The 14,013-nt window shown below is 48.9% G+C and overlaps 1 protein-coding gene across 8 annotated transcripts in view; it reads right to left on the bottom strand.

Moving 5' to 3' along the window:
* Nucleotides 1-14,013, bottom strand: part of PTK2 (protein tyrosine kinase 2) — a 248,074-nt gene that overhangs the window by 168,630 nt on the left and 65,431 nt on the right. The window contains exon 1 of one of the 8 annotated variants that reach the window (XM_080801825.1): nt 11,893-12,024. The exons of the other annotated variants lie outside the window; for them this stretch is intronic. The gene's annotated coding sequence lies outside the window, so the exon portion shown is untranslated. Of the gene's footprint in view, nt 1-11,892; nt 12,025-14,013 lie in introns of those variants that run through there. 8 annotated transcript variants of the gene reach the window in all.

Genomic DNA, 14,013 nt, shown 5'->3' with positions numbered 1-14,013 from the left:
TCAGCCCACTGCCCCTGTCCAGGCAGCCCTGCGCGGGGGAGCCTGGGGCTTCCTGCATCGGCAATGCTGACCTCGCTGCTGACTGCCGGACCCTCAGCTCTCCCTTTACACAGGAGACAGACACTTTTTCTGCTCTTGAAAGAAGTCCCAAGTCAGGGTGTGAGGAAACCAGGTGCTGACAAACCCCGGAGTTCACTCTGGGCCTCACCCCACGGTCCGATGTAAATACCCTATAACACAGCACATGTGAAAGAGAGAGGAAAGGAGCATCTTCCAGAGTCCCCTAGATGATCCTCGCTCTGACACACTAAGATCCGCCAAGACCGTGAACCGGGGATGCTTGAAAGGCACCGGCCCTTTAATAACACCTGCGCTGTCCGCCAGACAGGAGGGACGCAACAAAGAACACACACCGACACGCTCAATTTAAAAAACTCCAGACATAAACAAGTTTGGAGAATTTTTAAGGAGTTGATGATGATCCTAGTTCCAGTAAACCCTTCAACAAACTAGACTGGTGTAAAAACTTTCTCCTTCCAAATGCTCTCCTTTCATACAAGATTTGGGTTTCTCTTCTCACAGAGTCTAACCCGAATATACTAAATTTCCTACACTGATTTTACTTAACGAAGAGCTCACACTACTTAAATATTTAATGTTATAGTATCAGTATGTGACAGCCTGTATTTTCCCAAAGAAGCTGTAACACTGGTCCTGACTGTCTCTCCAAGAGGTGTAGGCTACGTTCCTTGCCCTCGAGTCTGGGGGGGCTTCTGACCAGCCTAAGAAACATCCTACAGTAGGTATGAAAAGGCAAACCAGGTTCCCTTGGTTCCCTTGATTCTCCTGGGCTACTCACTCGCAAAACCCAACCAACAGGCTATCCAGAAGCCCAAGAACTGAGCTCCAACAACCGAAGCCTGAGCCGGGCTTTCCGCCAAGAGCCAGCACAGGCTTCTGAGCCATGGGGCAGAGTCATCCTCCGAGGGGGCCCTCTGGCTCCCAGTTGTGACACCCGAGCTCCCACCACATGGAAACAGCTGTCCCTGTCGAGCCCTGTCCAGACTGCAGATCTGAACAAAATAATTCTTGTCACTTTAAGCCACTCCGTGTTGGGATGACTTGTCATCAGCAACAGATAACCAGTACGGCATACACTCCAACTAAAGCAAGCACGAGTGGCTCTCGCTTCGCACAGGAGTGTGGGGCCCTACGATGACTTGCAAAGTGGTCTGAACAGCACTTGCCTCCGTCCTCCCCCACTCCATGACTAAGGATACGGAGTGAGCATCTTTCCAATGCCTTGCCAAACTGTCCTACTCCCTTCTAAGTTTTGAGTCAGCATCCAACGTTTTATCCCTTGTACGTTCAGTGTCGTAAGGCATCTGCGAAAGCACGTCTGATAACGAACTTTCTTGCTAGGTTCATGTCCACCGGAACATCCTCTTTTTTGTCACAACTCTTTTCATCACTTGTCAGTAAGTTCACCTTTATTTTATTATATATTTTTTTAAAGATTTTATTTATTTGACAGAGATCACAAGTAGGCAGAGAGACAGGCAGAGAGAGAGAGAGGGGAAGCAGCCTGACTGCTGAGCAGAGAGCCCAATGCGGGGCTTGATCCCAGGACCAAGGGATCATGACCTGAGCCAAAGGCAGAGGCTTAACCCACTGAGCCATCCAGGCGCCCCTAAGTTCACCTTTATTTATGAAGCTCCTCTGACTACACAATTAGCAAGTCCAGCTCCAAAGCAAAGGCGACCTCCCTACAGTCGGCTACCTGTTTCTGTGACTGTCTTAGTCAGAACCCCGCACGGCGATCTGCACAGTGCAGGAAGTGTCTGTCGCACCGCATGCTCACACACGCGCACACACGTGCATGTGCACACTCTAAGCACTCTTCGTTACTTCCTGCCGTGCTGCTGGCATTTCTGCGTCTGCATCATCTCCAGCTGCAGCATTTAGAGCCTGCCCAAACTCCAGCACAGGCCTTAAAAGCTGAAATTTAACTCCTGGGTCCACTGGCCAGATTAATGCCACGCAGTCCCCCCGTTCCTAGGGCCGCTCCAGGCAAGCTGAGGGCTCCGCTGCCCCCGCTCCACGGGAGTCGCCGGCTTCACAGATGCTCAGCACGTTCGATTCCACTTCCCAGACTACCCTTTGCTGCTTCAACTCTGCATTTCATCTTTGTTGCCCAATTCCCTCCTATGACAGTCCATTTTTGTAAGATGTCACAGGGGTTGATCACTGGCAAACAAGAAGGCACCACGACTGCACATCTGCTGTCTGGGTATAAACTGAGTCACAGGCGCAGGGTGGCCCGTCAGCAACAGACCGGGACAGAGGTACCGCGACTGGCCACCGGTCACACGTCACATCTGTCATTTCTGTAGTGCTCTGCAGACTGAGTTCGCACCGTACACAGCAGCTCACAGCTGACTTATGTGTGAACTACGACTGAACCGTGCCGTTGAGGACTGGTGTCACTGAAGCCACAGAAATTGGTATTTGTGCATACTGGAACCACGCACAGCACAGACTGTCTGTATAACAATTCAACTAATATCTTTATTAAACAGATTGTTCTTTGGACTTCAGACAATATGGCAAATTATGTAAATCATTTACTTTATCTGAAGTATCACTATAAAAATTTTCATGCTGTATTTCTTTTTTGTTTTTTAAGATTTTATTTATTTGACAGACCGATCACAAGTAGGCAGAGAGGCAGGCAGAGAGGGAGAGGGGGGGAAGCAGGCTCCCCGCTGAGCAGAGAGCCCGATGCGGGGCTCGATCCCAGGACCCTGGGATTATGACCTGAGCCGAAGGCAGAGGCTTTAACCCACTGAGCCACCCAGGTGCCCCGCATGCTGTATTTCTGATGAAAATATTCAACTTTAGCCTTTAATATCAGCTTTAAATTGATTTCTAAGATTGGTAATATTGAGACCTTGAAGGTAACTTTGAATAATTTGGAAACATAAAAAAAAAAAACCCCAAGGAAATGAGGAATAGCAAAATATAAAGAGTACGACTGTGCTGAGTTACGAGCAGTCCTACTTATGTTCAGCTTATTTAAACATGTCTGATACTTATAAAACCCATATTGACAAAATGCTGTTGAGATGAGCAGGTTTTAAATCTAAAGTTACATGTGTTAAGTGTGTAACTTGTGTGTTTTTGTTTATGTTTTAAAGATTTTATTTAGCTTTTTGACAGAGAGAACACAGTGTGGGGAAGGGCAGGGGGGAGAGACTGAAGCAGACACCACCACCCCCACCACCACCGAGCCTGATGCGGGGCTCGATCCCAAGATCCGGAGATCATGACCTGAGCTGAAGGCAGATGCTCAACCAACCGAGCCACCCAGGCGCCCCTCCTTGTGTATATTTAAACTCGGAAACATAGGGGTGGCTACCGGCCAACATTGTGATCCGTTCCCTCACCTTATAAAAGGAGTAAAACCTAGAAACAATCAGAAATAATCTTTTCCATATATCCAATTAGCTAAACTCCTAAAACACATGTTAAACAGATTCTGTCTTGGGATCCAGAAGGAAAACTATCCTTTCCTTTCTTAATATTACAGTAACTTCCTATACTAGATATTTCTAACATTGATAAACCCTTCTCATTTTTTTTAACCCTTCTCATTTTTTGCACTTAAAAAAAATAACAGAAGTATACAAGTGCTTTGTCAATTTAGAATATTAAAAATAATTTAGGTATATCCTGTGCTGGACTTCCTAAAAATTTTTAAAGATGTATTTATTTATTTGAAAGAGATGGGGAAGGGGAGGGAGGTGGCAGAAAGAGAGAGAAAGAGAGAGAATCTCATGCAGACTCCCCGCTGTGTGGGGAGCCCAACATGGGGCAGGATGCAGGGCTCACAGCGGGGCTGATCCCACGACCCATGAGACCATGACCTGAGCAGAAAGCAAGAGTTGGATACTCAGCCATCTGAGCCACCCAGGCGCCCCTGGATTTCTAAACTTCTGGTCACTGTGTTATGAGAGTCACCTCTGTGCTCAGTGGCAGCACTGACGGCTCTAACAGGCATACATCCTCCCATTTAAAGCTTAAAAGTTAAAAATCTTTATCACCAGGAGATAGGCCTTCAAGGTTGTTTATGATTTCAGCACGCTATGGAAACAAAGGGGCTTTTCTCTGTAGACACCTCTAATTAAAAATGGGAAAAGAAATAACGACTTGAGACATGTCTTAAAATCGCACTGATTAGGCCTGAAGCCTGGAGGAACACCTGTGAAGGTGAAAGAGAATCCTGGAGGCCCCAGACACAGCAAGCAGGTCTGTGTTTCTACTACTTCCAGTACCGTGAAAACAGCAGTCCAGCTGGATTTAACGAATCCATAAGAACTCCAACCAGATAACCCAACTGGCCCTACACAAGCAGTAGACAGTAGACACCCTTATCCTATGTTGGTTCAGTCTACTAACCTGTTCAGCGACCATTCCAGTCCTCTCTGCCTTCCAACTACTGTTTCCTTTCCCTGTCTTTCCAAAACAAGCACATGAGCCAACAGTCTGTCCAACTGCCTATTTGAGTCTCCATCCCTCAAACTTCTAGCAAGGATCCTAGAACTGAAGCTATGAACCCAAATGGTGCTATATTTCACCCCAAAACTAAGAATCACATTTCCCTTTATCTTTTTTTTTTTTTAAGATTTTATTTATTTGACAGAGAGAGAGAGAGATCAGAAATAGGCAGGCGGCAGGGTGGTGGGCGGGTAGCAGGCCCCCTGCTGAGCAGAGAGCCTGATGCCGGGCTCGATCCCAGGACTCTGAGATCATGACCCGAGCTGAACTGAAGGCAGAGCCTTAACCCACTGAGTTACACAGGTGCCCCTCCCTTTACCTTTAATACCAGAATATTATTAACCCCAAGACACCTAAACTAGCCTCCAGGCCCCAGTTACTAACCAATGATACTGGTATATTCTTGAGCCCCAACAGGGCTCAGGGACTCTGAGAACAGGAGAAAACATGAGTGCGAGGATCCACAGTCAGGGCCAACGGCCTTCCTCAGAGAACTCCACAGACACTGGTATGGGTCTACTTCAATTCTCTCAGGGTACCTGTAGTCCCCACCCAGACGGATTCAAGTACAGACTAATTGTTAAAAGTCTGGTATCCCATGCAGCGTATGTATATCCTCTCCCAAATAACCACCCAATCATTCTTTGTGACATCGGATAATCGTCCCCTGAACACCAGGTCAAATGAACTCTCCAGTAACTTGTATTTATTAATAGTTCCACGTGACAAGTTGCTGGGAAGGGTCTGAAAACCGGTAGTTCACCAGTCTGTAGGAGGATCTCTATGCCGGCTAGGAGCTCCCAATCGAGAGCACAGGGTCATACAATCATACATTACAGGGAGCTATGGCACACAGAACATAAGGGCTCACCTCTCCAGCAAAAACTCATCGGCTCCCAGTCCTAGATACCATGGTTCTTCTCAACTATTCACTGGATAGCCAAGGTGGAAACTGTACAACAAGTATCCTGGGTAAATTATTTAGGAAATGGGAAATGACTGATGGATCACCCAAGGGAAAAAAGTCCACTTCGTTATCCAAGATGGGCCCACCTGATCCAAGGGACTTTCCCTCTTGGGCCTTAAGCCAACCAGAAAACCAACCATAGTGAAGGCTCCCTGGTTTCTTGTGACTGTTCTGCTGGCATCTTCCTCTGTATTAGGTGGCTAGATATTTATTTATTGATTTATTTATTTTTAAGATTTTATTTATTTGACAGAGAGAGATCATAAGTAGGCGGGGGGGGGGGAGCAGGCTCCCCGCTGAGCAGAGAGCCGGATGCGGGGCTTGATCCCAGGACCCTGGGATCATGACTGGAGCTGAAGGCAGAGGCTTAACCCACTGAGCCACCCAGGCGCCCCGGTAGCTAGATATTTAAATATTGTAACAAAGCCACTGCACGGAGCTAAGATCCAATTAAGGCTAGAGTAACAAAAGGAAATGAAATGGATAAAAAGGGGGTTTGGAGAAACCATGACGAGGAAAATAGGCCAGAAGTGGCCTAACTAAAGCAGAAGGGCCTCCAAGAGGCCGCGAGCCAAAGTCCCACAACAGACGAGCACGACACGCATGCGCCACTGTTTCCAGGAGCGCCCGCAGGTAACTGAAGCTGCCTCCCCAGGTAGCCATCCACGAGCTCAAAGCCCACTTTGATCAGCTGCAGCCAATCAACCAGACGTCCCATCAAGACCCAATGTAAAGACACTGCTTAGTAACTTCCATCTTCTCTATTGTAACAGAACGTAACATCTGGTAACACGACTGGATCAACAAACTGGCGCATCCCTACAACAGAGCAGAAGAGCGCTCGGCCATAAGAAGGAACAGGTCCTGGTACCACGACAGGGAGAAGCCTTGACAACATCATGGTAAGTAAAAGCAGTCAGACAAAAGGCTGTATGTTGTAGGATCCATTTATACGACAATTCCAGAACAGGCAAACCCAAGGGGACAGAAAGCAGGCATGAGTTTGCCAGAGGCTAGGGGGAGAGAGACGGGGAGGGACTGGCTACGGGTACTGGGTCTCTTTTTGGGGCGACGGAGCTAGACAGCGTTGAGGGTCGCACAACCCTGTGTGTACGCTTCAAACCACATGGAGAATTTCATGTTATGTGAACATGAATTTTATCTCCATTTTTAAAATTTGCATTTTTTAAGTATAGTTTTTCTATGGCTCCAAAATTTTAAACACCAACAGTGCTTAGTGTGGCAAAGACGAGGAGCAGCTAGAGCTTTTATACACTGCCGGCTGGGCTATGATTTGATACAAGCCTTTGGAAGCGATCTCTGCGGAAGAGCACCGTTTCACTCTGAAGTACACGCCAAAGAAAGACACAGCTGCGGGGTCACCAAAAGACACAAAGAGTATTCATAGCGGCACCATTCATACCGTTCAAAACTGGAAACAACCCAACCATCCATCAACAATAAAATACAAACTGTGGTAGATACTGAAATGGAATACTATACAGCAATGAAAAATCGGGGCTCCATGCATCGACGTGGATGACTCTCACAGACATTAGGATAAACAGGCAAACTGAGTAACGGCAACAGAAATCAAAACGCTGGCCACCTTCCTGGGGACGCTGACTGAAGGGAGCCGTCAGGGAGGCTGCTGGGGTTGCTGCCGCCACAAACACAGATACAGAAGGTAGTAGTTAATCCTACACCAGGATACATAGGATGTGTGCATCGTACAGGAGATATATTTCAATTATATATGTTTATTTACAAAATGAGAACAAAATTTTTTGCCAGAAGACTCTACACAACAATTAACCAAAAGCAACATGCCAAGCAAACGCCCTGGCTGAAATTACTTGCCTGAGAAACAGTTACCAACCCAGCAAAGGAGCAAGTCACAGGTGCACATTTTACAATGGCAACCATTCTTGATTTTTACGTTTCTGCCTAGGTCCCTCTTCTAACCATACATGAACATGCTATTCTGCAAAACACGGAAAATGAGTGACGCTTGCAAATACCAAATTACTGTTCATTTACCATCTTCTATGAGAGGACTTCTTTACGCACACACGGACATGCATACGTGCCTATGTATATACCGATGACAGAGATCTCTGAGAATCTGTTGAAAAATATGAACATTTTCAAGAGAAAATGTATACACACTAAAACACAGAAAATTCTGTATATGATCGCAAAGTTCATGGAACCTCTAAAACTCATACCTGGACCCCAGCTCTAAGACCAACGGCCCAGCCAAGGGAGGCAAATGTCTGCCTGTACCAGCACTCATTACAAGTAATTAAAATTACCACTTCCTGGTGACTGCACACGCAAGGAAGGAGAGAAGTCAGCTCGTTAACTTCATCTCTAGCACAACTGTTAGAGGTGGGCATGCCCGCCTGGTCACAGCAACATCGAAGTCTATGATGAAAGAGTCTGCGCGGTCCAGAGACAGAAGTCTCCTCTGTGGCCAGGAGGTGACAGTGTGACACCGGGGGTCTGAAGCCCTTCAGTTAATGCACACTGTACATCTAAACACCAGGGAGCCCCTTCAGCCCCATCTAACAATGTCCTCGGCCCCTGAAACCCTCAGGCCAGGGGGAGCCGTCCACTTACCAGCATGCACACGCACGCACACACAACGACTGCAGTCCCCACGCTGGGAACGGCAGCGTGTGTGCTGACGGGTGTGACACATCCCGTCACCCACGTTGCAGGAAAGGCCAGAGAAGCCTGGTGGGTCCCGCACACCGTGTAACCCGCCTTCCGCGCAGCTTTGGGGACGCGCCGGCCACGGGAAGGAGCCCGCAGGAGGAGACCCTCCTCCTTCTCGTTCAGTCAGCGGCAGCGAGGGGAGGAAAATAACCGGGGGACGTGCGGCCGGAGGGAGCAGGCGGGCAGCCGGCGGGAGGCCGGACGGCTGTGTCTGTGGCACACAACAGGACCCGGGTCTCCTGGAAGTCGCAGTAGTAAGGACTGTCCCCTTGAAGCCAGGCTGAGGAGGTCATGCCTGGCTCCTAGTCGCATCTGCTGAGCCCGTCGGTCATGATACACGTTCCCGAAGACATCTTTGTTACTCACTGCAAATCTCGCGGATGAAACACGGTTAAAGTACTTTTCTACAGTAGTATGTATAACAGAATAATATGTGTAAACATGTAAAGTAAAACAGAGTTAATGGGATGTTCAAAATCCACGCAGAAGACCTCTGGGAACTAACTCCTTCTGCACTTCGACAGCTCTGAGTTCGTACCTGCCGTTTCGCATGCGGCATCAAAACACTTTCTTTACAAAGAAACTACCTCAACAGGATGCCTTCAAAGAGCAGAAAAGTCACGCCTGCAGCCGGGGGCAGGGCACTCCTCCGGACCCCCCTCTCTACACGCGGAGCACTTGGCCTACACGGGCTGGCAGTGGCCCCGGGCTCCTTGCCACGCCCCACGCCGCGGTGCAGAGCGGCCTCGCCCAACACAGCTCCGCGATCCCCTTCCCTCGCGCCTCCGGTCCTTAGTAAGCCGTAAGCTTCGCTCCTGGATCCCCTGTGAGGGGCCCCGCTAGGCCCTGCGCCCTGGACTGGGTCCCTGATACTGGGACGGCTACAGATGCTAAAGGTTCATGGCTGTTCCCCTGAAATTACTCTGCCAACTCGAAGGAGGTGTGAGAACAGAGCCCGGTCCTTGTGATGTTTAGAGACAGAAGAGAGAAAGAGCCTCATTGCCGGAGGAAATGAAGCAGCTGCCGACGGAGGGCGAGGAGATAAACCAGTCAAGGAAGGAGCTGCCCAGCGCAGGACCTGGTCAAAGGAAGGAACTCCGCCCCCAGCCCTCCGCCGCCCTGCAGTGATGGGGGCATAGCCTGCTGGAGGGGGTGCCACAGAGCGTCCAAAGAAGAGGTGCAGACAGGAAGTGCAAGGAACTCATGGCATTGTGCTACAAAGGGGAACAAAGACGGGGGACCCACTGCAGAGAAGGCAGTTGTCCCACTGGCCCTGCACGTGGCACACAAAAGCCACACACAGATACACGGACTGGAGACCAGGTCGGGCGAGTCTGCCCGTATTCACTAAATATGGGACTAAAATCTCCCTGTGCTCAAACAGTACATACTTAGCCTCTACTGAGTAAGAAAAAACCTGGGGCGCCTGGCTGGCTCCAACTGTAGAGCAGGACTTGGTCTCAGGGTTGTGAGTTCAAGGCCCACGTTCGGGGGTAGGGTTTACGTTAAAAAAAAAAAAAAAGGCAAAATTGAGTCTAGTATTACAAGGTAAAAAACAAAAAGCTTTTACTGAATATTGCCCATGTTGCAGCTACCTAAGCAGTTTTGTACATACGTTATATCTCCATGCAATCCAGACACAAACCCAAACAAGCACACGCTACCCCTCCCATGAAGGAGAGACAAACCGAGACATAAAACTGAGAGAGGAGCGGGGTCTGGATGTCCCCCACCCCCACCACACACAATAAACTACTAGAAAACTGTGCAGGACACAGGAAGCAACTGCTTTCATCCTGACACAGGCAGCAGCACCTAGTCACGACCTCTGAGCGGGGGGACAGATGAAGTGAGCCTCGTGCTCTGCCAGGGGCCGTTTCCAGCCCCTCCCGCAGCACAGGGAGGGTAACCCAGAGCCTGGTGGGCTCAAGAAGAACAGAGAGGCAGGACAGCTAGAATTTGCCAGGAGTCGTGCAGAGACAAAGTTCCAAACTCCCCGTGGAGCTCCCCTTGAACATTTGGGCATTTGTATTCATTAGTTCATTAAAATAGTCCTGCCTAGTGGCTCACAAAGAAAAAATGAATTATTTTATTTTATTTTTTATTAACATATAATGTATTATTTGCCCCAGGGGTACAAGTCCGTGAATCATCAGGCTTACACACTTCACAGCACTCACCATAGCACATACCCTCCCCAGTATCCATCACCCAGCCACCCTCTCCCTATCCCAACCCCAATCCCCAGCAACCCTCAGTTTGTTTCCTGAGATTAAGAGTCTCTTATGGTTCGTCTCCCTCCTGGGTCCCATCTTGTTTCATTTTTTCTCTCCCCTCCCCCCACGACCCCCGCCCTGCCTCTCAACTTCCTCATATCAGGGAGACCATATGATAATTGTCTTTCTCTGGTTGACTTATTTTGCTCAGCATAATACCCTCTAGTTCCATCCACATCGTTGCAAATGTCAAGAAAAATTACTATTTTTAATGGGCCTGGATCATCATCTTAACACTTTAGTCTCTAAAAACTAACTCCAGAACTTAGCACGAAAAATTAAGTTAGGAGTGGCTATGGTGTCACGATGCCCGGGCGGGCTTAAAATCCAGCTCCACAAACACGCGGTTAACACGCCAGAAGGACCTAGTTCTGAACTGCAGCGTGGCAACAGCAGGACTTCGCAGGACTATCAAGGGATTGAATACAAAGACGTTTACGAAAACCACACGATCTGGAATGTGCTGAGTACACCACGAGGAAGCTGATGCCGGCGACTGGGCAGCGAACACTTGTCCCCTCGTCAGCAGGCAGCAGGTCACCCAAGGAGCTCATCAGGTCAGTCTGAGCCCCACCACAAACCTACTTGCCAACAATCTGTGCCTTAGGGGCGCCTGGGGGGCTCAGCTAGTTAAGCATCTGTCTTTGGCTCAGGTCATGGTCCCAGGGTCCTGGGATGGAGCCCTGCGTTAGGCTCCTGGCTCGGCAGGGGGGTCTGCTTCTGCCTCTCCCCTCTGCTCATGCTCTTGCTTACGCCCTTGCTCTCTAATAAATAAATAAAATCTTTTAAAAAAAAAAAAAAGAATCTTTAACAAAGTCAGCACACGATCGCTCCGCAAGTTTTGTGTGAGAACCACAGCATCGCAATACCTGTACAATCTACCAGGTTACACTGTCATTTTCTTCAGTGTATTTATTTACTGTCCACCTGCTACTTCATCCCCTGCCCCAACCAAAACGTCTTACAGTAGACTATGCACGAGGTGCTCACGTGGGCGTCAGAGTATCAGAACAGACGGATACTAGGAAAGACACACACTGGTGGTCCAGACAGAGCAAGACAATGGTCCCTGCCCCTGTGGCCCTCATGAGAAAGACCAGCACAGACCAGTACACGAAGAACACGGTGTTGGGGGTGATACTGGGAGAACAGGTCATTGCCCAGACTTGGGGCATGGCCAAGTACCTCCAGAATCTGAGTTCCAAGCCAAGATCTTGAGAACAGCCACGTCCAAAGTCACGCCCAACAAAAGCCACGGCTGCAGCTGTAGGTCAGGGATCTGGGAGTGGCTTTAACTCAAACAGCAGAGAAGCCGGACACGGCCTCGCTCCAGAGGCTGGTGGGGAGCCCGACTGCGGCGAGGGTACGCACCTGGGCAGCACCTGAGCCCCTGGAGACCGATCTGGAAGCTTCTGTTGCAATCCCGACGGCACTAACTCCGGCCCAGGAGGTGGAAAGACTTGAGAGCCGTAAAAAAGTAAAGAGGACGGAGACTGACTAAATTGCACACATAAGGTTAAAGGAAGTCAGCGGCCGCTTCTCTTGCTCAGGTGACGGAGTGGGAAAATGACGCTACTCCACGGAGACGCAGAGCACCGGAGGGGCAGAGGCTGTCTGTCCCAGGGACGGCATGAGCCTGAAGTAGAAGTCACTTCAGTTTGCTGTTTGTTACTGGGGACACGGGCCCCCGGGCCTGAGCTCATGCGAAGGGAGGTGCTTCCCGCCTGCAGTCGGGGGTGGGGGAGCAGGGAGCTGGACTTCTGGAAGCTACCTCTGGGAAGGGGATTCATTAGTCCTTTACCAGATATGTGATTTACAGGCATCTTCTCCCATTCTGCAGGCTGCCCTTTCTTGCCCTTTTGTTGATGGGTTTCCCTTGTTGTGTGGAAACTTTGGTTTGATGCTGTCCCACTGGTTTATTTTTGTTTTTGCTGTGCTACAGAGGCTGTCGAAGAGCCTGTACACGCGGATGACCCGGCGATCTATGCACTGAGCAGAGAATCAGCTGCTTGGCTAGAGATCCCAGAACGTTCCAGTCTGCCTGTTCTCTTGGACCAGTCTCCTTAGAGAAGAATGCTTCCATCTCCTGCCAGGATCGGGTGAAAGCCTCCTGACAGGATTCTGGGAGCCAAACAGAAAGAAAGCATGGCTAACTTCATTTAATCCCCAATTTTGAGTGCAAGAACGCAATTTCCAGAGTAGAACTGTTAATAACCCACAATGGGGAAAATAAGTTATCACAATAGCATTTCAACTGTTGCGGCTTTAAAGACTCACTGGTTAGGCACATCCCTTAGATCATCAAGGCTAAAGCCATCAAGACTTGAGCCGTTCAGTTACTTCCTACGGGCAAGATACCCTAGAGACTACAGCACAGCTAAAACTTTACCTAAATTACACAAGTAAACCTTTAAAAGAATGAGCCCAGGGCACCTGGGTGGCTCCGTGGGTTAAAGCCTCTGCCTTCGGCTCAGGTCATGATCCCAGGGACCTGGGATCGAGCCCCGCATCGGGCTCTCTGCTCAGCGGGGAGCCTGCTTCCCCCTCTCTGCCTGCTGCTCTGCCTCCTTGTGATCTCTCTCTCTCTCTGTCAAATAAATAAATAAAATATTTTTTTAAAATAATAAAATAAAAGAATGAGCCCAACCTGATCCCTGAGCCTGTAAGTGAAGAAGGCTGGAAATTCTGCGAGGAGGCAAGTGTCAGCAAAGGCTCCACAGACAGTGGCTTCCGAGCAAGATCCTGATTGAGAAGCAGAGCATGTCGCTCACTAACGTTCACGACAGCGCCTGGCTCCCCCCATCCCAGCAACGTGACTCTTAAATTATTAGAGGCTCCTTGTCTGCAGAGCGCAAGCAGTAACGGCCCCCACTAGCTGACGTAGTAAGGGGAGAGGGCTTATCGGCAAGGTGTGTTAGAGACAAAGCCAGCGTCTGGTCCGTGGCAGCAGCAGTTAGGAGGGATACCCTGAATTCTCTAGGCTGCTGAAAGGGAAATGCTAAGGTTGTTCTCCAAGTTGAAATCCTCTAAGACCCCCCCCATTTAACTAAGACTTCAAAAGTCCCACCATAGCCCTAAAAAGCATCTTTCCTGTTACCCTTCGAAGCTTTATGAATCCTTGTCAAAAAAGGAAACAACAGACTATCCTTCCTACTTCCTACTTCCTACCAGTTACTACTGGTAACATCTGGGAAGTCTGCAATGGGTAATTAAAGGCAACGACCAAGGGAAGCACACTGTTCCACAAAATTTTCCCCAAACCCTGTCCTATAAAAAGGACGCATTTTTCTCAACTGAAAATATACCAGCAATACACCGTTCCATCGTGATCTTACACAAAAGTTAAGAAAACAGAATACCCATCAGTCTGGTATTGTCTTCTCAATGACTCTGTCAACTTTACAACACAGTGAGATTTTCCCAGTAAAAAAGTAGTGTTAGTATGTGATACTCTAGCAGTATTTCTCTTAGAAAAATTTTAAAAGGTTAACA

The sequence above is a fragment of the Martes martes genome, assembly GCF_963455335.1.
Source record: "Martes martes genome assembly, chromosome: 4".
Taxonomy (NCBI): domain Eukaryota; kingdom Metazoa; phylum Chordata; class Mammalia; order Carnivora; family Mustelidae; genus Martes; species Martes martes.
Note: the sequence above shows the minus strand (reverse complement) of the source record. Positions and strands in the feature narration are given on the sequence as shown.